At 48.5% G+C, this 27,687-nt stretch overlaps 1 protein-coding gene and 1 long non-coding RNA gene across 5 annotated transcripts in view; one reads left to right on the top strand and one right to left on the bottom strand.

Moving 5' to 3' along the window:
• SLC7A1 (solute carrier family 7 member 1) overlaps nt 1–27,687 on the bottom strand; it is an 87,340-nt gene that overhangs the window by 44,396 nt on the left and 15,257 nt on the right. Inside the window, exon 1 of one of the 4 annotated variants that reach the window (XM_070049067.2) lies at nt 8,775–8,915. The exons of the other annotated variants lie outside the window; for them this stretch is intronic. The gene's annotated coding sequence lies outside the window, so the exon portion shown is untranslated. Of the gene's footprint in view, nt 1–8,774; nt 8,916–27,687 lie in introns of those variants that run through there. 4 annotated transcript variants of the gene reach the window in all.
• On the top strand, nt 15,838–24,950 carry LOC149124651 (uncharacterized). Its single transcript, XR_016212946.1, has 2 exons — nt 15,838–16,427; nt 20,403–24,950. It is a non-coding gene; the product is annotated as an uncharacterized LOC149124651 (long non-coding RNA).

The raw sequence follows: 27,687 nt of genomic DNA, 5'->3' as shown, positions 1-27,687 counted from the left end.
CTGCACCCGCATGGGAGAAGGAAGCACCTGACTCCTGGCTTCAGATCGGCGCAGCGCGTCAGCCGTGGCGGCCACTTGGTGGGGGGGGGGTGTGAACCAACGGAAAAAGGAAGACCTTTCTCTCTGTCTCTCTCTCTCTCACTGTCTGTCTGACAAAAAATAAATAAATAAATAAATAAATAAAAAGTAAAAAAAAAAATAAATAAAAAAAACAATGTAAATGCTAGGTAAATAGCTATGAAACCTGTATAGTTTAGGGAACAATGACCGAAAAAGAGTGTGTATGTGTTCAGTGCACATGCAATTTCTTTTATTTCACTGTTGGTTGACTCACATGCAATTTCTTTTATTTCACTGTTGGTTGACTCCATATATGTAGAATTTAAAGATACAGGAGGGCTGACATAGCTGATGAATGGTACCCACACTTGGAATATCCAAATAATTCAATAAAACAATAATTCAGTTAAATAGGATCACATGCAGGTATATGATCAATTCAAAGTACAAAAGAGACCCATGTATTTTAGAGTCCAAAAAGCTCATTAGGGATGGGCATTTGGCCTAGCAGTTAAGACGCTGCTTGGGACACCTGCATCCCAGAGTGCCTGAGTTCAGGTCCCAGCTCTGATCCCAATGCTAGCTTCCTGCTAATGTGCACCCTAGAAGGCAGCAGACGGTGGCTCAAGTAGCTGGGTCCCTGTAACCCACATGGGAGACCTGGATTGAGCTCCCAACTCCCAGCTTCGGTCCCAAGCCAGGGACCATTCTGGGAACCAGCAGATGGGATGTCTCACCCTGTCTCTCTGCCTCTCAAGTAAAAATGAATAAATACATGTGTTTTCATTTGTTGTTTTTTTTTTTTTTTAAAGCTCATTACTATGCCTTCAGATTCTACAGTGGAACCAGGTACCACCTGTCAAGTTTTGATGTAGCATCAAAAGGAGTATCCAGTTTTTGAAAAGGCAATGAAGTTCTCCTTTTCCAAATAGGTACTAGTGAGGCCATTATTTTCCTTACTTATTTCAACCAAAATTATTTCAAGTTGTTCTCCATGTTAATTTCTAATGGGTAAAGACTTAGATACCACTCCCATCAGAAAAAGCTCCTGGGTGTCCTTGGGAATTTTTAAGAGCAGCAGGGAGCAGGTTCTCAGAACAAACAGTTTGGGGACCACAGTTTGCAGGGCTGCCTGATGAAATGAAGGCAGCCAAGCTCAGCATTCGCCCCACAGCAGCAAGGCTGCTTTCCTGCTCCATTAGGCATGAATTAAGCAGCATGCCATCGTGATTCCTGCTCCAGTCACACTTGCCTGTCATGGTGTAAAAGCGGTTAATGCTAAACTTACAAGTTTAAGAAAGGCATGCCATACGTTAATCCAGAACAAACTTATCAGGATTAATGGGACTGGAATGCATAGCGAATAAATGCATTAGGAATGCTTTTCTTAAACCCAGGAATGTTCCAACCGACTTACTCTAACTTTTCAGACTTGAGAATTCCTTTGTTAAAAAGCAAAAACAGCAGAGTAATGAAAATGCTATACTTCATGACTTAAGAATTCCATTTCATGTATTTCATAAATACAGCCAGCAGCATTCCAGCACTGCCTCTGAACGGCTTCCAGGAGCACGTGGGAACTGTAAAAATGGGATTGAGACACCATGTGGCCGTACCGTAACATATTAATAGCAAACACCTGGCACACCAAGGCCAACTACATACATAAAATAACCTGAAAGCATCAGCAAACATATCCCACTTTACAATTTGTAAATCAGAAGCAGTCAGATCTTCCCATGAGGTTTAGTGAAGGGAACCGCTGTAAATGCCTTTCAACTTATTTTATTCAACATAATGGCCAACTCTGGGGCAATTTATGCAACTGCTTTGCCTGTGGATGCATTCTTACACTACTCTTCATTCAACAAATATGTCTTATGCCAACAACAGCTCTAGAACATGGAGGTACAATAGTGAACTTACTAGGCCAAAATCCCCATCTCAATGGCATTTACGTTGTATTGCTCAGAATATTTGTTAAAAAAAAAAAAAAAAAAAGAAGGAAGGATGAAACACTAACCAGATGTGACAAACTTCTGATCTCCCAAAGCAATACAAGAGATCATGAGAAATAAGGGCACCCTAACCATATAAGCAGGTGCTCCAGTACACAACAAGGGCAGCTATTATGGTTTTTGGCAACTGGAGCCGAGGAATCTGACAAATGAAGCCTGCTACCAACAATCACACGTGAAGGCTGGTAAGGGATTCATGTTCAGTCTACGGGCTTCTGCTTCAATCAATAACTCTGGTAAGGGATGGCTGTTTAGGCTGGCAGTTAAAATGCCAGTTAAGATGTCCACATCCCATTTTAAAGTGTTTGCTTCAAAATTCAGCTCCTGTTCCTGACTTCAGCTTTCTGCCAATGAACACCTGGAGAGACAGCAAGAGATGGTTCACCTGGATGATCACTGACATCATAAATAAGAGTGTCAATGGTTAAATCAACAACAGAAGTCACTGTGTACTTGCTCCCCATGTAGGACCTCTGTCCTTAATGAGTTGTACTATGAGAATTAATGGTAAAACTATTCTTCAAACAGTACTTTATACTTTATGTGTCTGTGTGGGTGCAAACTGTTGAAATCTTTACTTAGTATAAAGCTGATCTTCTGTATATAAAGATAATTAAAAATTAATCCTAATGAAGAATGGGATGGGAGAGGAAGTAGGTTGTGGGATGGGAGTAGGGGTGGGAGGATGGGTATGGGGAGGAAGAACCACTATAATACAAAAGCTGTACCTATGAAATTTATATTTATTAAATAAAAGTTTTCAAAAGAAAGACTGGCTCAAGGGCCCAGGTCCCAGTCACACAGGTATAAGATTGGATTGGGTTTGCAGTTCCCAGCTTCAGACCATCCCAGACACAGTAGTTGCAGTCATGTGAGGAGTGCCAGTGGATGGGAACTGAGTTCCTTTGGGATAGCCTAGGTCCTACAGCATAGCCACGAGGACTCCCAAGAAAATGGTGTGTGTGTGTGTGTGTGTGCATGTGTGCCAGTCTTAGAAGGAGGACCTTAGTAGTTTATAAAAGCACATGACTGTAGCTTGCTAACTGGAAGTTCAATTTTTCTTTTGGCATGAATACTGTTTTGAAATTTCCATGTCAGTTTGTTATGTTTGTTAAGAGGGACCACTGGCTTAGAGGCTCAAATAACTTGGCTGTTCCAGGAAAGAGAAAGAGGATGGATAAGGCCCTCTGTATCCCTATGAGCACAAGCCTCCAATACTCACCAAAGAACTCAAAACTGGGGCAGCACTGTGATGTAGCAGGTTAAGCCACTGCCTGCAGCACTGGCATCCCATATGGGCCCTGGTTTGAGTCCCCACTGCCCTACTTCTGATGCAGCTCCTTGTTAATGTGCCTGGGAAAGCAGCAGAGGATGGCCCAGGTGCTTGGGCCCCTGCCACTCATGTGGGAGACCCAGAAGAAACTCTAGTTCTTGGCTTAGGTTTGCCCTGGGTCCTAGCCATTGCGGCCATTTGGGGAGTGCACCAGAAGGAAGATCGATCGATTGATCGATCGATCTCTCTCTCTCTTCCTCTCTTTCAAATAAATAAAATAAACCTTTAAAAAAGAAACTCCCAATTGTCCTCTAAGGCTCTCCCAGACCCAAATCCTTCCCCCCTTCTTCCTGAACTGATCCTGCAGTGCGGACACCGCAGGGATGGCATGGAGAACTGACCATCCCATGGCTGGTGGCTGTCCCGGCCGATCCTCTAAGAACTGATGATTCCAGAGAGGCTTCCTGAACCACAGGAACTTGGGCAGGATCCCCGCTATCCTTCAGCCTTCCAGTCTCGGTCAGGCACATTTGAATCTTACCCTGAAGAAATACCTGAAGTTGTATACTCGTGAGGGGCAGACTGGATGGTGAGAGAAACCACAAGGCTTGCACGCACTGTGTCACGCTCCCTTGCACTCCCACCTGACCTGCCGCTGCTGACATCCACGGTTCTTCCGCAGCACACAGCAGTCCCACCAGCTCCGTCTTCCACCCACAGGGAGCAGATTTTACAGCTACAACCCAACAGTTCTCCCGGCAGCCTCGGAATGCATCCCAGTCAACACTTCACCTCTTCTCCTGATTCTTTTATTATTTTACTTTTTGCACAGATAAAATTATACCTGTATATTTATTATGTATGATATTTTTAAATATATGTACACTGTAGAATTAATTACTAAGTCTGGCCAATTGATGTAGGCTTTACCTCACAGTTACAATTTTGGTGGCCTTGTCCTAATTTCTAATGTCCATTCCGATTCCACTTTTAATGGTATCTACCCCAGTTCCTATCCTCTCCCTAAGGTGGCAAAATTTCAATGTAAAAGCTGTCTGAAAGACTATACAATCTATACAGACATTTGTGGTTCTAAAATACTTACGGGGTGGGGGTGGGCGGAGAACTAAAAATTCTAAAGGAAACGTGGTCAAGGAAAAAAGATATTTCTCTCCCAGCCAATGAGATGACAGAGAACTTCTTTATTTGACACCTGAGAGTGTGCAAAATGAAATCCAAAATTCTAAGAGGTGGAAGGTAGCAATGAGGAACCTCAAGCAGAAATCCTCTGGGTTTATAAAAGGAAAAAGTGACCAGGGCAGGAGGACACTGGAGAGAGAGGTGTAGGCATAGTGACCAGGGCTGGACGGGGGGGAAGATGGGGGGACGACATGGATTTTCCATGCGGTCATTTCTTTCCTGCACCTTACATGCTCTCGCCCACCCACCACCCTCTGAGTCCCACCTGTGGCCCAGCACCGTGAAGTCAGTTACCCCACCCAGTGCCGATCCCATACACAAAGGCTCAAGTTTCTGTGAAGCACCTACTGCATCATCAAACGTGTGTGCCCGTTCCCAAGGCACCGCAGGCCTGTGGTCTCATTCAGTACTGGAACCACGCCTCTGATGGTTAAACAGCTCTGTCATTCACTCCCCCATACACAGGAAAAAGGCCAATGTGGGAAGGGGGTGTGAAGGAGAGTCTTGGCTCCACGCTCAGCCTGTCTTGCTCTCAATCCACTCTGATGCTCCAGGACGTTTGCTGCTCCTGAAATCCGCAGGAGACTTACAGTGGGGCCCGCAGGGCAATGGGCCATGGCGTAATTACAGTGGAGTGCAATTACACACAAGCCTGCTCCTCCCACTCAGCAAACACAGCAAGATGCACAGATAGCATAGCTTCTGAACATGACTTTGGTTTTAATCTCTGCTCACCCACTGACGAGCTGAATGAACTTGGGCAAATTATTCCCCATCTCACTTTCCCTTTCCTCACTTCTCCAAAGGGGAAACCATTGCTGAGCTTCCAGAATTGTTTGGCGAGGGGGAGCACATAAATATATCAGGTGTTTTTAAATGAATACATTCTGAGAGAATTTCTCTAAATAAATGATGCAATTCCAGAAACACTTTCTCTTCATTTCATTCTGTTCTTCAATCACATGCTGACATTTGGGAATTTCTCTAACCAAGCAGGTAATGAGCAATAGCAACAGAAAAATACAGCCAGGAGGAGCCGCTGTTTAAAGAAATCCTTCAGTTTAAGGCAAGAATTGTTTGAAGCGTGAATAATCGGCTCGATTACACCTTTGTCGATATTTTAGGGTCATCTGGGGCCCCCATCCTGAACTTGCACATTTGCTGTTTCTGTCTGCCAGGGACTCCACCCAGAGTATAAAACCCAGTCTCCGCCGATGAGAAGGTAAGGGAGCTACTTGGAAGCCCAGGGTCAGCTGGGAAATGAGCAATGGATGGAGAAAGGCAGCCTGGGGGAAGCACAGGGTGGCGTGAACAGACCTGGCTTGGAGTGGTCAGCAGAGCAGGCACGCCCTGGACAGAAGCTGGAGCAGCTCTAAGGGCCCAGGGGCAGCTCATCCCCTGGCCTCACAAGACGAGGGCTGGAACTGCTGTGCGGGGACTGCGTCACACCTTCTGCAAAACCTCTTCCAGCCCTGTGCCAGCTGCCCTTGGAAGCACACACTCCATGGCCCCCACTTACACGTCTCCCATGACTCAGCAAATATATTCTATGGTCCCTTATATACAGGCCCTCTGTGCCAGCTGTTCTTGGAAGCACACACTCCACGGCCTCCACTTACACATTTCCTGTGACTCAGCAAATATAATCTATGGTCCCTTATACGCAGGGTCCCCTGTGCCAGCTGCCAGGGCCCACTTGGATCTATCAATCCACTAGGAAAACAAGCCTCTTTGGCACCTGCCTGCTCCTCGCAGAGGAGCCTGGGAAGACAGCACTCCCCATGCAGGCCTGCAGCACTCTCCCCAGGATGCAGGCCATATTCCACCTGCTAGTTCCCTTCTCCCAGCATGTTCTAAAACAGCTGCACCTACACAGAAGAGTCCTATGGGTGTGGGCCAAAAAGCCATCCCTATACCTAACCCTCATCACTCCCAAAAGGCAGTGGGTTCATTCATTAAGCTACCTCTTGGCCAAGTTAAGGCCAAAGTCATTTTCTCTTTCTGGGACCAGAGAAATTGGGCCATCAAAGCCTAAAATGGAGGTCAGCATTGCGACATAGTGGGTAAAGCCACCGCCTGCAATGCCAACATCCCATTTGGGCACCAGTTTGTGGCCCGGCTGCTCTATTTCCCATCCAGCTCACTGCTAAAGGCCCTGGGAAAAGCAGCAGAAGATGGGCCCCTGCCACCCACATGGGAGACCTGGAAGAAGCTCCTGGCTCCTGGCTTTGGCCTGGTACAGCCCCAGCTGTTGCGGCCATCTGAGAAGTGAACTAGCAGATGAAAGATTCTCTCTCTCTCTGACTTTTAAGTAAATAAATCTTAAGAAAAACAAAAGAGGACGGCGGTGATGTTGCATCAGTGAACTACACACTTCAAAGTGGTTATAATGGTAAATTATGTGCATTTTACCACTCGCAAAATGCTTATAATCCAAAAACAACATTCAAGACCAAAAGGGTTCTTCAAAAAGTTAAGCACAGAGGCACAAAATGTTTGATCCAGCAATCCCACTCCTAGGTATATTCCCAGGAAAGGTGAAAGCCTTCATCCACACAAAAACCTGTAGCCAAAAAAACAGAAACAACCTAACCACCATCAACTGATGAATCAGGGGGTACACAGAATATGGCAAACTCATGTGATAGAATATTATTTGGCCATGAAAAGGATTAGAGCTCTGACATATGCTACCACATGGATGAATGCTAAGTCATGATGCAAATGAAAGAAGCCAGGCCCCAAAGGCCACAGGCTGTGCTAGTTCACTTACACAAAATGTCCCAAATAGAGATGGAAAGGAGATTAGTGGTTGCCTTGGGCTGGGGTGAACATGGGAGGATGAAAGGAAGAGTGATACCTCATGGTACAGGGTTACATTTAGGGGTAGTGAAAACGCTCCCAGATTATGGCGATGGCTGCATGCTCCTGTGACTACACTAAAAACCCATGAAGCTACATTTTATGTGGGTGAACACTAGAGTAGGCAGATCATATGTAATAAAGTTGTTTTTACAAGAATCCCACTCCACAGGGACCAAAGTATAGTTTTTCTATTACCCTTGCCCAGGCAGACTCAACAACCTCTACAGCAGTTCCTGGATCAAGCTGTAGTTTCTCCCACACACTTCAATTCTGTTGCAAGTCAAACCTCTACCACCCACGTACCCCCCAAAATCAATCATTATTGCTTGGTTGCAGTTGGTAAAAGGTTCTTCACTCTGCTTGCACACACCGTTTACCATATGCAATACTCATTTTGCTTGTGGAGTTTCACAAATGTGAAATTAGCTCCTATGTAATAAAGCCTCCCCTCCTGACCCATGCAGCTCCATCTTTCATTGTTCTGTGACACTGCAAACATAGCCCCAGTTTTAATATGCAGTTTAAATATTTCAATGGTGGCAGGACACAGAATAACAAACTTGAGAGGATGGTGGCGTCTGTTGGTTTATGCAACATGATTGAAGCTTTCATCTCCTAACAGGGTGAAGGGAGATGGATAGCAGCCCCTCCCACTCTGTGAACATACACAGTCCAAGCTCTGGGAGGGAAGGCAAAATAAAACCTCATCAGCCTTTGGCACAATCTTTAACATATAAATGTTTTAAGCAATTAAAAAGAGGTAGGATGTTACTGAAAATTATATATTAAGGTACTGAATTTCTAATAGTTAAGTATTTATATTACTTTGCAATATTGTGCCATCAGTAATTATTTTAGAGGCAATATTTTGTTCCTTTTCAGGGGAGTGGCTGCATTCTCATCTATCACTGGGGAGTATATTCTTTATACTGCTTTTGAAATTAATAGTAGAATATTAAGGGTACAAACAGATTTAGGAAACAATAAAAACATTGCATGTGCAAAAAAAAAAAAAGCAGCAGCAGCAGCAGCAGCTAGGGTAGGTAGGTGGTTAGCTTAGTGATTAAAATGTCACTTTGGGATGCCAGCATTCCACATTGGATTGCCTGGGTTTGAATTTTGCCTTTGCTTCTAATTCTTGCTAATGTACAACCACATGGGAGACCTGGATTAAGTTCCCAGTTCTTGGCTTTTTGTGCCTGGTCTAGTCCCCCACTACTGCAGACATCTGGGCAATGAACCAGCTGAGAGGAGATGCATGTGTCTGTCTGTCTGTCTCTCTCCTCCTCCTCTCTCAAGCAAATAAAATGAATTACAAGGTTTTTTTTTAAAGATACCTGTATCCCACATTGAAGTACCTGGCTTTGATTCCTCACTCCAGTTCCTGGTTCCAACTTCCTGCCAGTGCAGACCCTGGGAGGCAGCAGCGACCACTCCAGTAGTCAGGTTCCTACCACCTGGACGGAGCTCCCAGATATCAGTGCTGGTCAGCCAAGCCCAGCAGCAACTGCCGGGCATCTGGAGAGTGAACAAGTGGATGAGAGTGTCCTCACTCACTCGTTCTTTCAATAAATAAATTAAAAAAAGCTCGCCAGGGAGAATAAAGTGTCTTCACCTTGGTTCAGCATATTCCTAAGGCCATCAGGGGTACTCCAAGGCAAAGAAGGCCCCCAGGCTGAGAAAAGCCATGCCCAGCTCACCGAGTTCCTGGCAATTTGGGATTACTCTCCACCCTGCATGTTCTGAATGGCCACAGGGCTGGGGCATGGCTTTTCGTCTAAGGCACATCGGACAAGGTGAGCTCCTGCAACACTCGTGGGCGTTTATAAGCTGCTCCGTACAATCTCCTGCAGGCAGGTGTCAGCCCATCCCTTCCCTCCTACGGATGCTCCTGGACAGCTCAGCAGCTCCAAAGAACCCAGGAAAGACAAATGAGCCTTGGATGTGGCCCATAGCCCGCGAGAACAGCTGCGCTTCAGGGAAAAGGTTGCCTGTGCCAGTTGTAATTACCAAAGGGAATTAAACAAGCACTTGCAAGCCTCAGTCTCTGGTCTCTGCACTTCTTTTATAGACATGCGGTGATTTGTTCTCCTGGGGCTGAATCCCTGGCTGTACCGCTGCAGTTCTGCACAGGAGCACACGCAGGGACACAGAACCTGCATGCCATTGAGGGGGAAGTCGCCCCAGGCTCAGGGAGTGGTTCATGACTCCTGAGAGCTCCCAGCCAAGGGACCACTGTCCCCTGGTGGGGCAGGCTGGGCAGGGCACTGCACGCCCTGGGCCCTAGCCAGAAAGGACTCAGTCAGAAACTGACCTTGCCCTCTCATGTCTTCCACCAGTCTTATACCAAATTTCTTCTAGAGGCTGCGAGAACATTCTCACCTGTGTGAAACGAACCCACCAGGGTCCATCTACAACAGGAGAGGATGTTGGGAAGTGACCCCACCTCACTGCAGTGTTTTCCTTAAAGGAAACTTTTTGCCATTTAAACTTTTTACCATTTAAACATTTAAATTACCATTTATATATTTACACAAAGGTCTTCAAAAAAACCTCCTGGAAAATGTGTGGTACAGAAAAGCTGCATTTTTAAAAAAATTTTTGGACCAAAATAAACTTATCTTTTAGCTCCACCTTTTATGAACTCTTTGAAGCACCCCCATACTCTCACAAACAAATGCAGCACCATCAAAATGATCAGGAATCAGATGCTAACTCGTCCTTATCAGCTGATTTTGGGAGAGCCAGCTGTGCGTGGGGGGGCCCTGCTGGCTACAGCCTCCAGGTGTGGGGGGGGGGCTCCTGATGTGTCACTGACCTGTTTGTTCTAAACACAACTGAACACATACCTGTTAAAATACAAATGCTCATTTGTGCATTCCCTAAAATCATCTTGCACGCAGGCAAAAGGCACGCTTAGGAAAACAATAATAGTCTAGCAGCCAGCAAACTGACACGTGGCCCATTTTTGTGTTGACCATGAGTTAAGAATGGATTTATTTTCTACAGTTGGCTAAAAAAAAAAAAATAAGAGGATGAGGAGGAGGGCAGGGAGAGGAAGACGAGAATTCTGGCAATTAATGTGATGGAGACCACAGGTGTCCTGTAAAAGCTGAAATACTGACTACTTGGTCCTTCACAGAAGCTGTCTAAGCCCTGATCTAGTCTATACCAGTATTTTACCAAGAGACAACTCAAGTCCAAATACACCCAGTGACACAGAGCCCGAGACCTGTGTTCAAGTGTTTCTAAGTGAAGAATTACCAGAGAAGCCATGAGTGTAAACACATTCAAAATGGGCCTCTGCCCATTGTTTTTTTTTTTGTTTTTTTTTTTTTTTGTTTTTTTTTTTTGACAGGCAGAGTGGATAGTGAGAGAGAGAGACAGAGAGAAAGGTCTTCCTTTTGCCGTTGGTTCACCCTCCAATGGCCGCCGCGGCCGGCGCGCTGCGGCCGGCGCACCGCGCTGATCCGATGGCAGGAGCCAGGAGCCAGGTGCTTTTCCTGGTCTCCCATGGGGTGCAGGGCCCAAGCACCTGGGCCATCCTCCACTGCACTCCCTGGCTACAGCAGAGGGCTGGCCTGGAAGAGGGGCAACCGGGACAGAATCCGGCGCCCCGACCGGGACTAGAACCCGGTGTGCCGGCGCCGCTAGGCGGAGGATTAGCCTATTGAGCCGCGGCGCCGGCCGGCCTCTGCCCATTGTAACAGATTTTAAGAACTCAGTCTTGTCTAGGGAGAAGACATTTGGCCTGGCGGTTGAGTCGCTGGTTAAGACACCTGCATCCCGCATCACAGGGCCTGGGTTCAATTCCCAGCTCTGGCTCCTGAGTCAAGCTTCCTGTTAACATGCACCATGGAGGCAGCAAGTGATGGCTCAAGAATGTGGGTCCCTGTCACCCATGTAGGAGATGTGGATTGAATTCCTGGTTCCCAAGTTCAGCCCTGGCCCAGCCCAGCCATTGTAGGCATTTGAGAAGTATACCAAAGAATAGAGAGCTTGCTCTTTCTGTCTGTTTCTCTGCCTCTCAAATTAAAATAAATAATAATTTTTTTTAAAAAATTGAGTGTTGACTAAAGTAAACAAAAATATGAGACCGCACAACTCATCCAACTTGTGTTTGTCCTCAGCACACCCAGGGGCACCTGGCACAGTGCTGAGTCCTGAAATCACATCCTGTCTGCCCCAGGGCCACTCACCCACCCACCATTATGAAGCTCACCTGTGTGCATCCCAAGACCTCCACCTGCATACGGGAGGGGAAGGTGAATCAACAAAGCTCACGCCTCCCCACAGCCAACTGTGGCCACCACACCCTCCCCTTCCCAGAAGGCCCAGGGGCAGGGGGTGCCCAGGGCCCCTCCCTCTCTACTCTAGGCTACTAGCACCTTGCCCTGCCTTTGCAAACAGTCGCTTCATTAAACTTCCCTCAATCCACCCCATTTGAAAACGCCGTCTGCTCCCTGCAGCTACTAATGCCAACTCTCGCAGTGCAGGTTCTAGGTCCACTCCAAGCCTGACTGACGGGCCACACGGGCTCCCAACCGGCAGAGCCTTGAGGAGCCCTCCTCTCTAGCAAGTACAGCAGACTGACCGGCACTCCCCCAGGCCCCACAAACTCCTCCAGGGGGCCTCAGGACCGCTGAGGATGTCACCCTGCACTACCGAAACGCATTTTCTTTGCCAAAGTTCTTCCATTTAAGTTCCTATCTGAGCAGCTGGCACACTGCACACACCACGCTAGGCCATCCACACACGCGGAGAAGCAGCAATCAATCCTCATTTCACGCCAGGGGAAAGGCGGGCCTCAGGTGGTGCTCAGCGGTGTTATTCAGAGTTCTAAGTGGCCGATGTGGCCTGCCTCTGTAAGTAATCGCTTGGTTAAACAAAGAGTTGTTCCCCCGGATGCACACCCACGGCCTGCCAGGCGAAAGAGCGGACACAAGGAGGCTGCCCACCAGTCTGTCCGTGGACATCTGCTTGCATCACCCAAAGTAAAGAAGGAAGAAAAGTTTTCTGACATAATATAGAGGCTCCCAGACACCCCAATCACACCATCATACACCTGGATCAGCCACAGTGTGAGGACATCCAGCAGCTCTCACCCGAGTGTGAATCCTGGGCGGACCATTCACAATGTACCACAGGGTAAAGTGAGCCAGGGGTTGCACTGGAGAGCGGTCCCTCTCCTAAGGCTCCTCTGCCCTGAACTCGGCCTGGAACAGGATGCCCTGGGCCCAGCAGCTCCTACTAAGCTGTGTTACTCGGCCAAACTGAGTACACACTGTGAATAAACACTTTCCAGGCCAGTGCTGTGGCACCGGCAGCTCATATGGGCACTGGTTCTAATCCCGGCCACTCCTTTTGCAATCCAGCTCTCTGCTATGGCCTGGGAAAGCAGTGGAGGATGGCCCAGGCACTTGGACCCCTGCACCCACGTGGGAGACCCAGAAGAGGCTCCTGGCTCCTGGCTTTGGATTGGCTCAGCTCCGGCCCTTGCAGCTATTTGGGGACTGAACCAGCAGATGCAAGATCTTTCTGTCTTTCCCTCTCACTGTCTATAACTCTACCTCTCAAATAAATAAAATCTTTAAAAAAAAAAAAAAACATTTTCTTGTGCCCCAGGTTTTGTCTGCTCTTTGACCTGATAAGGAGTCAGCAGGCCTGCCTGCCCCAGTTGTGTTGCCTTGGGCAAGCCTCTGGCTGTCTCTGATTCAGTTCTGCCACCTGAGGCTGGGAAGATGACACACACTTCCACCTCCACCCCACCCCATCCTCTCGCCAACGTCAGGATCAAAGAACAGAGTTATGACAGTAGCTAAAATCTCAGATTTAAAGATTCCAGTTATCATGGCCAAGATACTTAGCGTTTCTGAGCCCCTTCTATGTGAAGCACTTACATCATAGTGTCAGTTCAAGTCCTAGCTGCTCTGCTTCTGATCCAGCTCCCTGCTAACGTGCCTGGGAAAGCAGCGGAAGATGGCCCAAGTCCTTGGGCCCCTGCCACCCACATGGGAGACCTGGATAGGTTCCAGCTCTCAGCTTCAGCCTGACCCAGACCCAGCTTCTGTGGATATTTGAGGATAGAAGCTCTCTCTCATTCTGCCTATCAAATAAATAAATTTTAAAAAATAAGAAAAAAATAGTGACAAGCACTTGGAAAACAGTAAGTACCATGCATTTGCTATATTATTAGTTTCTTAACTGTAAGAGACCTCAGGAAGCAGATGTGTAAACTGCTGATTAACACACATGTCTCACACTGGAGTGCCCAGGTTCAGTTCCCACCTCTGGCTCCTGACTCCAGCTTCCTGCCAGGGCAGATCCTAGAAGGCAGCAGTGGTGGCTCGAGTGAGCAGGCTCCTGCCCTCCATGTGGGAGACATGGACTGAGTTGTCAGCACCAGCAGAGCACCAGCAGGTGTAGACATCTAGGGAGTGAACCAGCAAGACACAGCCCTTTGTCTCTCTCTGCCTATCAAATAAAAAATTGTAGAAGTGAGATCATATTAGTGCCAATTTACAAAGTGCTATGAAGATTATCCAAAATGGTAACTGTAGTTTTATTACATGAAAGTACTTTTGTCTTTGACAAAGCACAACACAAATAAGCCATTTTAAAAAATAAAAGTCCAGTTATTGTTTATGTCCACCTGCCCTCATTCAGATAATTGAAGATTTGAGGGTTGTGGCCCTAAATACTAAAATGGACTTTATTAAAAACATAAACAATATGGGGAAGTTGAAAAAGCATAAATAATGAATGAATTCTTTGCCCCAGATTTGCATTTGAAAACAAGTAACTATTTCAATGTCCCGATTTCCTTAGCTCCAGTAACTGAAGCTCTTTGCTGTGCTAGCACTGCTGAGCTGGGGGAGGGGCAGGAGTCCTGGTGGTGACCACAGCCACCCTGCATCCCCAGGATGCCTTCCAGACGCTAGAAGCAGCGGACACGTGTTCCGTAGTGGTCACGCCCATGGATGTCCCCGCTCTGCCCAGAGGCCTTTTTATCTGGGGCTGGGTCTTGGGCCAAACTTGGAAGCTTTCACTTTGATTAAGACAATGAAAAACTGGCTGCACCTGTTCCACGATGGGGGCAGCATCTCCTACTTCTTGTGCTCTGAACTCAGGAGGTGAAGAAACAGAGGCCACCTTCCCCGTTGCAGGAGGTCTGGACGCTCACAAAGCCCCAGTATTTGTTTTGCCAAACTGTGTATACATTCAGTTTGGAAATGTTTGTTTTCCATGTCCCGCTGTACATCTCTGAAGACAAATGATGAAAGGATAATATCAAGGGCATTTGTTTTTTACTCATCCCCCTCCAACCTGATTATATGAACCAGTCTCACTTCCTGCCTTTTAACTTACATCTGTGGCCACGCAGCATACACTCTCCTTTGTTGCCCTTTATGTGTTCCGTGTCACTTCAAAACCCTTCTTCAAAGGAAAGGTCAAAGTGAAATGTCACCGAGAAGGATGCCAGATGGCCAGTGGCCAGGGAGCCCAGACGTGAGGCTACCTGTGGCGTGTGATGCAGGCACGAGGCAGGTGGGGAGGGCCTGGCAGCTGCTCTGGGCCCCCCAGCATGGCCCTAAGGTCGACACTTGTCTAGAACACCTGATCTACCTCTGAGTCACCCTCATGCCAGGAGCAGCCCAACCAAGCAACTCAGGCCCCCAGGGCGCAAAGGCTCCAAGCTGGGATCCTTTACCAAAGAGTGAGCTACAGGCAACAGAAAAAGCAGCTGCGATCGCTGCCCTCGAGGGACTGGGAATTTAAGAGGGGAGAAAATACAGAGTCCCTCCTCCCCTTCAGACCAGGATGCCTGAAACCAGGGACCATACTGAACCCTAAACACAGGTGCACTATGTTCCTACACCTACACACCTATGATAGGTAATTTATAAATCAGGCAGAGAGAGAGAGAGAGAGGGTCACGGTAAATTCACGATAAAATAGAACATTTACGGGGCCAGCACTGTGGTGTAGCGGGTAAAGCCATCACCTACAGTGCCCGCGCTGGTTCGAGACCCGGCTGTTCCACTTCCCATCCATCTCTCTGCTATGGCCTGGGAAAGCAGTAGAAGAAGGCCCAAGTCCCTGGACCCCTGCACCAACGTGGGAGATCAGAAAGAAGCACCTGGCTCCTGGCTTCGGATCAGCACAGCTCCTGCCGTTGCGGCCATCTGGGGAGTGAACCAGCGGAGGGAAGACCTCTCTCTCTCTCTCTGCCTCTACTTCTCTCTCTGTGTAATTCTGACTTTCAAATAAATAAATAAATCTTTAAAAAAAAAAACAATTACAGCAAAATACTATGACAAAAGTTACGCGCATGTGGGCTCTCTTCCCCTCACAAAGTATCTATTTAATATTTTTGATGCCAGTTGACCACAGAAAGTGAAACTGTGGCTAGTGGGGCACCATATTGTATAAAAAGGCATAAAAGAGACCACGTAGGAGGACGTCCGCAAGTTGGGCAGGGTCGGACACGGCAGGCAGCCACCGGGGTGCGTGCTCCGGGCTCAGGGGCCTGAATGAGAAGGGAAAAGCCACGGAGAGACGAGGGCGGGACTGACCGCAGGCCAGGGCCGAGGTGGGAATGAGTCTGACTGGAAGAAATGCCACACCTGGCCGTGGAGGTGACAGAGACCTAGGGGAGAGGCTAGCGCGGGCCGCGCCTTCTCCGCCTGACGGGCTCTGCTCCACTGGACGTCCGCGGGCGACCGGAAGTCCATGAACGACGTGAACAGGAAACGATGGAACAGCGCTGGGCATGATGGGAAACAGAAGGGAGGCCCACGGACACGCTTCCGCAGACCAACGGGCCAACGCACACGGCTGCCGCAGCTCGACTCTGTGTGGCAAAAGAGCCCCACTAGCAAAATTGGAGAGAAACTGGACTAAGGAATGAGTGGTACAAAAGAAACAGTGGCCGAAGCCAAAATAAAGTCAGGTGGCTGATACATACGGAAACCTTGATGGAAAACCTAAATGGAAAATAGTCTGCCCAGGTGAGCCTGGTTTCGGGAAAAAAAAAAAAAATGGGAGCCTTCAATCACTTATCTGTACTCTGAAAACTTCATGACTTAACTAAAGTTCACGCAGGAATACTTTCATCAGAAATTCATGGGGGGATGACGTATTTCTGATCACCTGATCATAAATTAGTCGGAATATCTGCAGATCCGAAAGCAGGGCTCATCACAAAGCCCTGTGTTCTGGCAGAGCAGATGGAAACTTCTGGGCCACAGCTGGGAATGTGAGAACCTGAACCCAAGACCAGGGAGCAGGAGTTGCCAGGAGCGAGTTCACTGGGAGGAGGCAGCTGGGGGGTGGGGGAGCTTATCTGGGAGCCAGAGGAGGAAGCACAACAGGAGTGAAGGAGAAAAGCACAGTTTTAAGAAGGCCCAGGCAGACGATGGACTTCTCTGAAGCCGCACAATATCTGACCTCATGTGTCTCCCTTAAGGCACACCCTCACCTCACAAAGCAGGCCAGGTGCCAAAGCGTGGCAAGTATTGATAGCTTAGTGCCAGATCAAATATGGGAGAACTTCAAAGAGCTGGTGGAAAATGGAATTAAAAGATAAGTTTCTTTTGGCATTAAAAAAAAACTTGAAATTCATGCAGAGTCTTCCATAATACACATTTTCCATGAACTTTTCAAAGATCCCCCTCATATAGGATGTCCCTGTTAAATGTGAATTTCATATGGAAAACAAATAGTACAATAACTTTGCCCCAAATAAGTCCCAAATGTCACCAACAAATGTGTTAGTATAAAAAGATGATACCCAGAAAGTCCCGTGCTTACCTACACCACTGCTCATTAGCTAACGAAGGGTTACAGCTCTAATGAACCCTTACTAACGTGAAAATATCATAAGTCAAACCTGCTCTGAAGGGGCAGGCGTTTGGCCTAGTACTCTGACACCTGCATCACACATCAGAGTGCCTGGGTTCAAGTCCTGGCTCTGGATCCTGAGACCAGCTTCTTACTAAGACGCATCCTGGGGGAAAGCAGGTGGTAGCTTAAGTCGTTGGGTCCCTGCCAGCCACACAGGAGATCCAGATTGAGTTCCAGGCTCCTGGCTTCAGCCCCATGTTAGTTCTGATGTGGCAGGCATTTGGGGAGTAAACCAGCAGATGGAAGCTCTGTCTCTCTCTGCTTCTCGAAAAGAAAATAACATTGAATCCACCAAATCTGCATATCAGAGCAGTCCCCTCTGACCATGGACCTAAATGGGAGCTGTTGCTTAGCATCCTAAGAAAGACCAAACATTAAGCTGAACACGAGTCAGGGTCTATGATTCAATTTAGTAGGATGTGCAGTACTGCTCTTTGCTAAATCGGAGAACCCCTGTTTGACATTCACAGCTCGGGCATGAACACCACCCCCTCTCCCAAGACATACACACACACACACACATTCCCAGCTCTCCAGCAAGACTCACAAACAGAATCTGTAGAAACTGGGTAGGGCCCAACCACATAAAATATTCCAGAGACACGAGTTGGGGTGAGGACGAACAGATCCCTGGATGGTCTCTTAGAAAGATGCAAATGTGGGGCCAGCGCCGTGGCTCACTTGGCTCATCCTCCGCCTTCAGCTCCGGAATCCCATATGGGCGCCGGGTTCTAGTCCCAGTTGCTCCTCTTCCAGTCCAACTCTCTGCTGTGGTCCAGGAAGGCAATGGAGGATGGCCCAAGTGCTTGGGCGCCTGCACGCACATGGGAGACCAGGAAGAAGCACCTGGCTCCTGGCTTCGGATCAGTGCAGCTCCGGCCATAGCAGCCATTTGGGGGGTAAACCAATGGAAGGAAGACCTTTCTCTCTGTCTCTCCCTCTCACTGTCTGTAACTCTACCTGTCAAATTAAAAAAAAAAAAAAAAAAAAAAAAACAACAAAAAAACAAAACGCAATTGTGAACATGTGGTAGGGGCCGAGTTTACAACAAGATGAAAATCCACGCTAAGAGTCTGACATTCTCTCTAGCTGGCTTAATCCTCAACAAATGGGATTCTGGGCTGACTGCTTGCGGCGTCACAAGTCTGCAGAACTCTGTGGGATGCCGGCCACGAGGGCAGTTAGTTTGGTAACTAACCTGGTGTCAGCACCTGACACCAGGTTATTCCCTGAATGAAGGCATACATGAATGAGTGCTGTAGCTTCTCAACCTGCCTGTTTCGAGACTTGAAATCTTAAGAATTGAAAAGGAAAGTTCAGGGTAAATGGTAACATTGCGTAGCACTCTCAGGGCAGCAGTTAATCTTCTTTGCCCTTAACCAGTCCTTCAGCTTATGATTGTTTAAGCATCTGTGCTGGCCTAAACCAAACAGAGGAACAAAAACACCTGCTATTCCACCTGAGGAGGCACATGGTGAGACTCTCAGAGCAGAGAAGGCGCCCACATCCCAAACGCAAGCCAGTCTCATTCAGAAGGCATTTTTTCCTATGTCCCTCTGTGAGCTGTTGTAACTGTCCTTTAGTTGTGGGAGCTTTTAATCAAACATCTAAGAACACCACGACTTATTTATACATAAAAGAACTATTCGACCCAGGCCAATTTCTCTTGATTTGAGCTGGAAGAATTCCCAGGGACACTTCATCAAAACAATCAACTCCAAAAAAAAAGGCATATATATAAATAGCTTTTTAAAAGTACTGTCTATTGCTTCTAATTTAACATAAATCCCCAGTATATTTGGGGTTTTAAAAACGAAACCTTTATTTGCTTGGCTACTAGAAACTCAGTGTACTGCTAAAGGATCCAAATTTGGAATTTACCAAAAAAAAAAAATTTAAAAATAGAGCTTGGAAAAATGAAAGGTGTACTTTGCTTTTGGATATGCTGTTTCTTGGCATAAAAGAAAAACACCATACCTCTTTCCCTAAATTGTTGGGTGTTTTACAATATTAGAAGAGTCAAGTTAAAAGTTAGGATTTTTCATATCAATGCCTGAATAATTTAGATTCCAAATGCACTCTATTTCCTCAGTACTATTTCTTCAACCTTGGCCCCAAAGAACCCAATTGCTGTGCCCACGTGGGTCACTGGTGGTCTAAAGCTCCCATCCAGGCAGGGACCAGGACTGAAGACACACTTTTAATTCAATTTCACCAAACACCACTAAAGCTTGTTGCCAGGTGTTCCTATGAATAAGAGCTCCCTGGTGGAGCTATCAAGAAATAGCAGGGAGAAAGAACTAGACACCTAAGCCCAACTTTCTAACAGCAGGGAACTAGTTAATGCAACTGACATGGTCTTAAAATCAGAGGGGTCCCTTGCAATGGATCGTTGGTTTTTGGGGTCACCAACCCTCCTTTTTAAAGGCTGACAACAGCAATGCCAACGTCAAGTCAAGCCTCCCCTTCAGGGAACTGCAGAAAGCTTGAGAGGAAGGGAGCAGAGACATTGCAGGCCTTCGCGCACCGGCTCTGGATTATCGTTTATCTGTTCATCTGCCAAGAGTCTCGGTAGGGGAGGGCCCTGAGGGCTTTCTGGACCACAGATGTGCGGTCAAAAAGCAAATGGAAGTATGTGAGAGAGATAAAGAGGGAACCGGTGTCTACTGCCCAACTGCCACATGCCGTGTGCGGTGCTGTGTTGAGACCTGGCTGGCCACTCCCTGCTTCTCAGATTCTGCAGAAGGTGGCACCTGACAGGCGGGCAGAGGAGCTTGGAGCAGGTTCCTCCACCCAGCTGGCACCAGTGCCAGGGCTAGGGAGCAGTGCCATAGGCCACAGGAGCCCTCACCCTGAATTGTCACCTCCACTGCTGGGGTTTTTGTTTGTTTGTTTGTTTTTTGTTGTGTTGTTTTGTTTTGTTTTGTTTTTGTAAACTACCTAAATGTAAGTGCCAATGTAAAACTTTATAAATTATCAAGGGTGAATGGGGCCGGTGTTGTGGTGCAGTAGGTTAAGCTGCTGCCAGCATCCCACATGAGTCATTGATTCAAGTCTCAGGTGTTCTACTTCCAATCTAGCTCCTTGCTAATGTGACTGGGGAAGCAACGCAAGATGGCCCCCTTGGACCCCCTGACACCCACATGGGAGACCCAGATGAAGATCCTAGATCCTGGCTTCAGCCTGTTCCAGCACCAGCCATTTGAAGAGTGAACCAGTAGATGGAAGATCAATCCATCTCCCTCTGTCTCTCCTTCTCTCTGTAACTTGGCCTTTCGAATCTTTTTTTTTTTTTTAAGTGAATTACACAGCCATTTCTAGAATTCAGATAAAATTCCACACACAATGTAGAATCTTTTATCGCAGTCTTGTTTGGCTAACGGGACAATGAACTTGTCATTCACAAGGGGCCAAAGGCTCCCTTTTCCGCACCTCCATGGCCCCCTTCTCGCCTGGCTGACTTTGCTGCTGTCAGCGTCTGGCTTTTCTCTACAGTTCAGGACAGAGGCCTGGCTGGAATCCAGTTGCAACTTGTCTCCTATCCAACGGGGCCAGGGTCTGCAGGAACAGAGCACCAGATTCAATGGGCCCCCACAGTTAGCACCGAAGGGTCCAGGGCAGATGGGACACTAACTGCAGGTAGCGGTGTCCCCTGGGCTGTGGCACTGTGAAGTCCCAAGGGAGAGGAGACAGGTGGAAGAAAACACTCTAGAGGACAGGAGCATCCCCTGGGATTTGGCTTCAAGAGGGGGACCCCTACATCAGCCAAGGGGGCTGTGTCCATCCAGAGGCTGCAATTCACTTCAAAACAACCAACAGAACATAAGCCAGACAGCTTGTACGGGCATCTTGGTACCACGCATGCCCTGCTCCTCTCGGAAAGAGCACACAGCCTGCATTTGGGGAGCCAAGAACATAAGAAATACTATATTTGTCAAAGGCAGTCTACTCGAGCCAAGCGTCCTGTCTTTGCAGAAGCTACAAAGCAAGCTTTGTGAAGCAGGTATGCCCCATGGTAGGTAGTACTTTCACAGGATCGATGAGCAACCCCAAATGCTGAGCGCCCCCCCCCCACCCCGGGAGCTGCTTTCCTTTCCTGTCCCCTCCCTTGGGTGTGCTCAATTTGATACCAGCCATAGTAAGTCTACTTGCTTTCTGCTTATTCCAAAACATAAGCTTGCCAAGGAACATGCACCTGACTTCCAGAGCTAGCTGCTAAGTCCATGGCTTGTCTCGCCATGACCCATGGCAGTCTGAAACTCTGGTCACATGTACCACTCCCAGTCTCTCGAATCCTTTGGCCAGGCCCCTTGGGAATGCTTTGCCACCCCCAAACATAAGCCAAGGCTGCCTCACAGCTGGCAAACTAGGAATGTCCTCTGTTCTGTAATACAACCCTCATCAGATTTCTGTCCAGCGAGCAGATATTTAAGACATCCGAACTTGAAGTGTACAATTGAAGTCTTTTTTGCAAATCTGTTTGCCATCCTTTGTCCTCCTGTGTCCCTTACGTGAACTTGGTGGCACGGCTAAGCGGGCAGCGTTCAGTACAGGGCCTGTGACTTTTATATACACAAATCTGCATGCATAAAAAAGAATGCCCTGTTGTCACTGGCTCAAATCTGCTGAGGCCAATCTGAAGGACCTTGGGCAAAACCTCTCAAGGCCAATGAAAAGCGCCAGGTATCCCACTCTGCCCAGGCTGAGTCTACCCCGGATTCCAGGGAAGAATGGGAACAGCTGTAGGCAGAACTGCACCTCTGGCCCAGTCCGCTCAGATCTGCACTTTCTTCCTGGGAGGTCATGGAGAACTCTTCAGTCTGGTCAGCCCCTGGGCCAGCTCCTGCACTGCACCTGTTGCCCAGCCCAGGTATTCTGAGTGCTCCAGCCCTTGAGCATCCACCAGTGTTGAACAGATGACTCATTGATACCCGGTTATCAGTCCCCAGTCCTGACCTGCCAACACAGTTGTCCTGTTCTCACATCCAAGGCTCCCTTCCACCCACTTGCCCTTTGTTTTGCACACAGGGCTTGGTAGCAGACAAGAACCTTTGCCCTCCAATCATAAGCCTTGGCCCCTTTATTCTGCTGGGGAAATTCTATTTCCAAGGCAGGTGGGATGGAGGGAAACAGAAGCAGGAACATGAGGGTTCCCCAGAAGAAATGCTGCAGGCACCAAGTCCCTCGGTCTGGGTATCTCCCCACAGCTGCGCCCGGGTGTGGCCACCGCTGCCAACGCTGCAATGTCCCGTCCCCACTGCATGCAGGGTGGGTCGCCGCAGGCGCAATTCCTGTCCTTTTCCTTTGATGAGGCCTGTATATATTTTGATGTGTATGGCTGGCTGATCCTTTTGAAAAATAAGCCCTCTCAGGCTTCCTCTCTGGTGAGATAGTTTGGGGCTAGGACTTCTCATGGCCTATCCCGACATTCCAACCCTCCCCAGAGACACCCCACACCACAGGACGCCGCTACTGCTGCTGCTGCTGCCGCCGCCGCCACCAAGACCCTGACACCAGGAAGCACATGCCGTGTGTGGATAAGTGCCCACCAGTGGCTCATCAGAGCAGGAAAGCCTTGGCTCCGACTCTGCAGTTACACTGCGGGATTAATCCATTCTGAACAGCAGAAGCTCCCTGGTGGTGGTGGCAGGGGCAAGTGTTCCCTTAAGGCGATGCAAATCTGGTGGACTGTGTAGATGGTGGTACCGGCTGTCTGAAGAGCCCCTCTGCTCCTTCCAGTTCACACCAGTGCCTGCTCAACACTTTTGGGCTAACAGAAAAAGTGACCCTTCTCAGTCACAATCTTTGTCATCATCCTAATGCCAGATCCCCTGTTTCTACTACACTGACCACTGTTCTGCTCAAAACTGCACAGAGCCCTTTGGTGAACCCGAAAATCATGCAATGTCATTGACTCCCTGATTACGATGGGAAACACCAAAGACAGCAGCATCCGCAAATGCAATCCTTCCAATTCCAAAAACACAAAGCACGGCCCGGGCACGCGGACCCTGCCCAGAATCACCAGTCTGTGGCTAATCTGGCGGCACAGAGGCCTCTCGGCTTCCTAGCATGGCTCCCAAGAGCTGGGAAGCCTGGGAACCAAGGCAGATCCTGGAACTGCTGCACATGGAGGGGAGTGTGGTAAGCCCAGGAAGCCTTTCCCCCAAGGGGCTGGGCAGCAGAGGACAAGAAAAGCAGAGGACAAGAGTCCTCTGGGCTCTCAGACTTTGATGGCCCTTCGAGCCGTGTTAAAGCATCCAGGACTGAGAAGCAGGCCCCATCACAGTGCCTGGGTTTGAAACCTGGCTCTGGCTTCTGATTCCAGTTTCCTGCTAATGCAGAGCCTTCTGCTCCTGCCACCCATAAGGGAGATCTGGACCGAGTTCCCAGCTCCCTGCTTCGGCTACCTGGCCATTATGGGCGTTTGGGAAGTGAACCAGCAGATGGGAGCTCTCTCTCTGTCTCTCAGATAAATAAAACTTAACGACAGAAGTCCAGGAGTGGACATGGTACAGCCCCTTGGGATGCCTGAATCCCATATCGGAGTGTCGGAGTGTCTGGTTTGAGGCCTAAGAATACTATGTTCCTAATCCAGCTTCCTGCTAATGCACCTAGGAGGCCTCATAGGATGGTTCAAGTGCTTGGGTTCTTGCCACCCATGCGGGAGATCCAGATGGGAGTTCCTGACTCCTAACTCTGGCCTGGTCTAGCCCTGGCTGCTGTGGCTATTTGAGCAGTGAATCAACAGATGGAAGAGCTCATGTTCCCATTTGTGTTTGTCTGTCTGTCTGTCTGTCTCTTTCTCTCTCTCTCTCTCTCTCCATCCTCCCATCAAAATAAATACATCTAAATTAAAGGTACAGGATTCACACTGGGCTTCCTCTCTGCTTTACCTCATCTGATTTCCTGGCACCTCTGCAAATGCCTCTCACTTCTGAGATGGACTTCATGCTATCGCCCTTCATGCTCAGACAATCCACAACACTCGTGCAGCACACACCTTGTGATGCTCACCTAACCTTACCCTTTGCAGGCACTTTTCTTTGCATTTACTGATTATTTCATTTGAAAGGCAGAGACAGGGAGAGAGAGATCTCCCATCCACCGGGTCACTCCCCAAATGTCTGCAATAGCTGGGCCTGGGCCAGGCCAAAGTCAGAGGCCAAGGACTCCCTCCAAGTCTCCCACATGGGTGGCAGAGACCCAAGGACTTGAGCCATCACCTGTTGCCTCCTACAGTGCCCATTAGCAGGAAGCTAGAACCGGGAGCAGAGCCAGGACTCGAATCCAGACATTGGATAGGGGATGCCAGCATCTCAAGTATTATCTTAACCACTGCGCCAAACGCCCACACCACAGGCATTTTTCATACCTTAAAACACATGTCTTCATTTCCTCACCAGGTTGCTGCAAACATTCAAGACACGTCTCTTTAGCTGACTGCTTTTCCCTCTCCAGCAAGGCAATGAGTGCTATAAGGTAAAGTGATTATTAACAGGCCCAACTGCAAAGTATCACCCGTGTAATGTGTTGTTCATCTGAATGCCTAGTGGGGTGAGTCTGTAATGTCCATGGAGCATGAGCTCTTCCATCTGTCGATTACTCCTCAAACAGCCACAGCAGCCAGGGCTAGAGACTGAAGGGTAAGTCAGGTGATGATAAGCGCCCCTCTGCATTCCTGCAAGAGGCGCCATAAAAACTCTTGCTTTCCCCCAGGAAGCAATGCCATGGTGTGATTTGCATAAAGGCAACACATACATGGTGCCAAGCCACAAACCCCAAGTCCCTTCCACTTGACCCCAAAGTCACCACCCCCCTCAAGGGCCTTCCCTAGAAGATCCATTTTCTAGAAGTGATTGTAAGGCTCATATTTGGAAGAAAAGATAGTCTATTTAATGGGAAGTCCTCTAAGGAGCATACAGATTAATGAACCAGACCACACAGCAAAAAAAAAAAAAAAAAAAAAAAAAAAAAAAGAAGAAGAAAGAAAGAAAAATCATATGCAATGGCATTTCACAGCATCCAGTTCCCACTGCTTCCCCCCAGCCCCCAACTCTTGGCTTTTCCCATGAGAAGGCACAAGGAAACCATCTAAATCAAGAAATTTCAGACGACTTCCAGACGTTTCCATGACCACGTCGGGTAAAACACCTGCAGAAGCTCAGGACCACATCCAGGCTTTTTGAGAAACTGATCAGCTTCACTCTCTTCTCTCACTTTGAATGCCCCCAGGTCAACTTGGGTGCTAGCTTCTGCAACCCCACTTCTGGAGACACATCCAGAAGAAACAAAACCAGGGCATGGAAGGGACATCTGCACTCCTAGGCTCACTGCAGCACAAGCCCCAACAGCCAACATACGGAAACAACCCAAGTGTCCATGGATGAGTAGACAGATAACGAGCGGGAGCTCCACATACACACTGGAGCATTATTCAGCCTCAAAAAGGGGCAAATCCTGCCGTCTCTGTCAGCACGGAAGAACCAAGAGCATCATGTTCAGCGAAAGAAGCCAGGCACAGAAAGACAAATACCACGGGATTGCGCTTATGTGTGGAAGCTATGGCAGCTGAGCCCGGAAGTAGAGAGGAGAATGGTGGTTCCCGCTGAGCCCGGGGTGGCTGGGGAAGGGGAGCTGTTGATTACAGTGTACACGGTTCCAGACAGGAGCACTCCGTCTTATGAATGGTGACGATGATGACAAGGCATTACATGCCTCCAAAGAGCAGGTCTTCGATGTTTTCGCCACAAAAACGACCTTTTCAATCAGCCTGATTTTATCACGCACATTGTAAACGTGTATCAAAACATCATTGTACTCCACAACCACAGTTGTCAAAAGTGAAGATGACAAAAATAATAAATACTGAGTTAAACAATACAATACAATAACATGTCTAGACAGAAAGTTCTGAAGTAAAGGACAGGGCAACTCAGCCAAGGCTTCCCATGACCTTTCAAGTCCAATCTCGGCCGTGGGCTGAGCCTGGCACCTCTGGGGAATCAGACTAAGCAAGCACCCCTTTTCCCTCTAAATAGCCAAAAATGCATAAAACACAAGAAGGCCCCTGGGTGCATCTCACTGTGTGCATCCCTCCTGGGTGGCCACCCGGTTTAAGGTCTTCTGAGCAGGGGACCCTGGAATGCTGCCCCCCACACCCTCACAAGCCCTCTCGGTGCTGGCCTGTTCCCCCTTACCCCACCCCCAGGTCCACCTGCAAGCCAAGTTCATCTCCCCCTTAATTAGAAAGCTACCGACACCCCCCACCCGCCTCTGCTGTGAAGAATTTCCTGACCAGGGAGCCAACAAGTAGCAACTTCTCCTTGTGCACTCTGCCTTGCTCAGCCTCCTGGGGGCCCTGCTCGGCCTGCAGATTCATGCAGACCCCTGCACAGTGGAAGCTGTAACCCCAGGACTTGCGCGACACCAGGCACGGGGATTTCTACCTGGGTGACACTTGCCTTTCTGAAGCTCTCACAGGGAGTTTGGCCATGGCCGCAGGGCTTTATCCCCAGCACAGCCTACAAAGTGGTGCCTATTCATGAGGAACCTGAGACACAGAGCCACAGGTGGTCATGCTACACAGCCCTCCTGAAGGTGGGAGAGGCCAGCGCTGCGGCATAGTGGGCTAAGCCTCCGCCTGCAGCACCAGCATCCCATAGGGGTGCTGGTTCTAGTCCTGGCTGCTCCACTTCCAAGCCATCTGCTGGTGATGGCCTGGGAAAGCTGTAAGTGTGCGGCCCCCTGCAACCACGTGGAAAGACTTGGAGGAACCTCCAGGCTCATGGCTTTTGACTGCCCCAGCTCCAGCCATTGCAGCCATTTGGGGAGTGAACCAAAGGATGGAAGACGTCTCTTTCTCTTTTCTCTCTCTCTCTCTCTCCCCTTCTCTCTGTCTCTCAAATAAAGAAATGAATAAGTAAAACTTTAGAAAAGTAAATAAAAACTTTAAAAAAAGAAAAGTGGGAGGGCCACCTGCCACTTGGCTCAATGATCCCCAACCCCGGTGGTCAGGGGGTCCTTCTGTCACTTCCTACAGCCGTCCCGACCCCTTCCTTGCCAGCAGACCCTCAGCTATCACTTCTCGCCACCGTCAGGAGCCCCACCTCTGTGGCAGAACTCACCACTTCCTCTCTGCAGGCGGCTGCAAACAGATAACCGCGCCTGTCACAAAGGAGCCCCTGGCTTGGGCCGCCACACCCCTCCCTTGTACAGGTGCTGGCTACTCCAAGGCACCCCTGGGAGCTGGGAAGAAGGCCTCACTGTTACAGAGCCAGAACCTGCATTTCAGTGCCACCCCCGGGGAGGGAGTGTCTGTAGGTACACACCGGTCTCGAGAGTTCCAAGACACCCCTAGTCTGA

The sequence above is a fragment of the Oryctolagus cuniculus genome, chromosome 9 (genome assembly GCF_051225735.1).
Source record: "Oryctolagus cuniculus isolate XC-2025 breed Fujian yellow rabbit chromosome 9, ASM5122573v1, whole genome shotgun sequence".
In the NCBI taxonomy this organism is placed as follows: domain Eukaryota; kingdom Metazoa; phylum Chordata; class Mammalia; order Lagomorpha; family Leporidae; genus Oryctolagus; species Oryctolagus cuniculus.
This window is presented reverse-complemented; position numbering and strand designations above follow the sequence as displayed.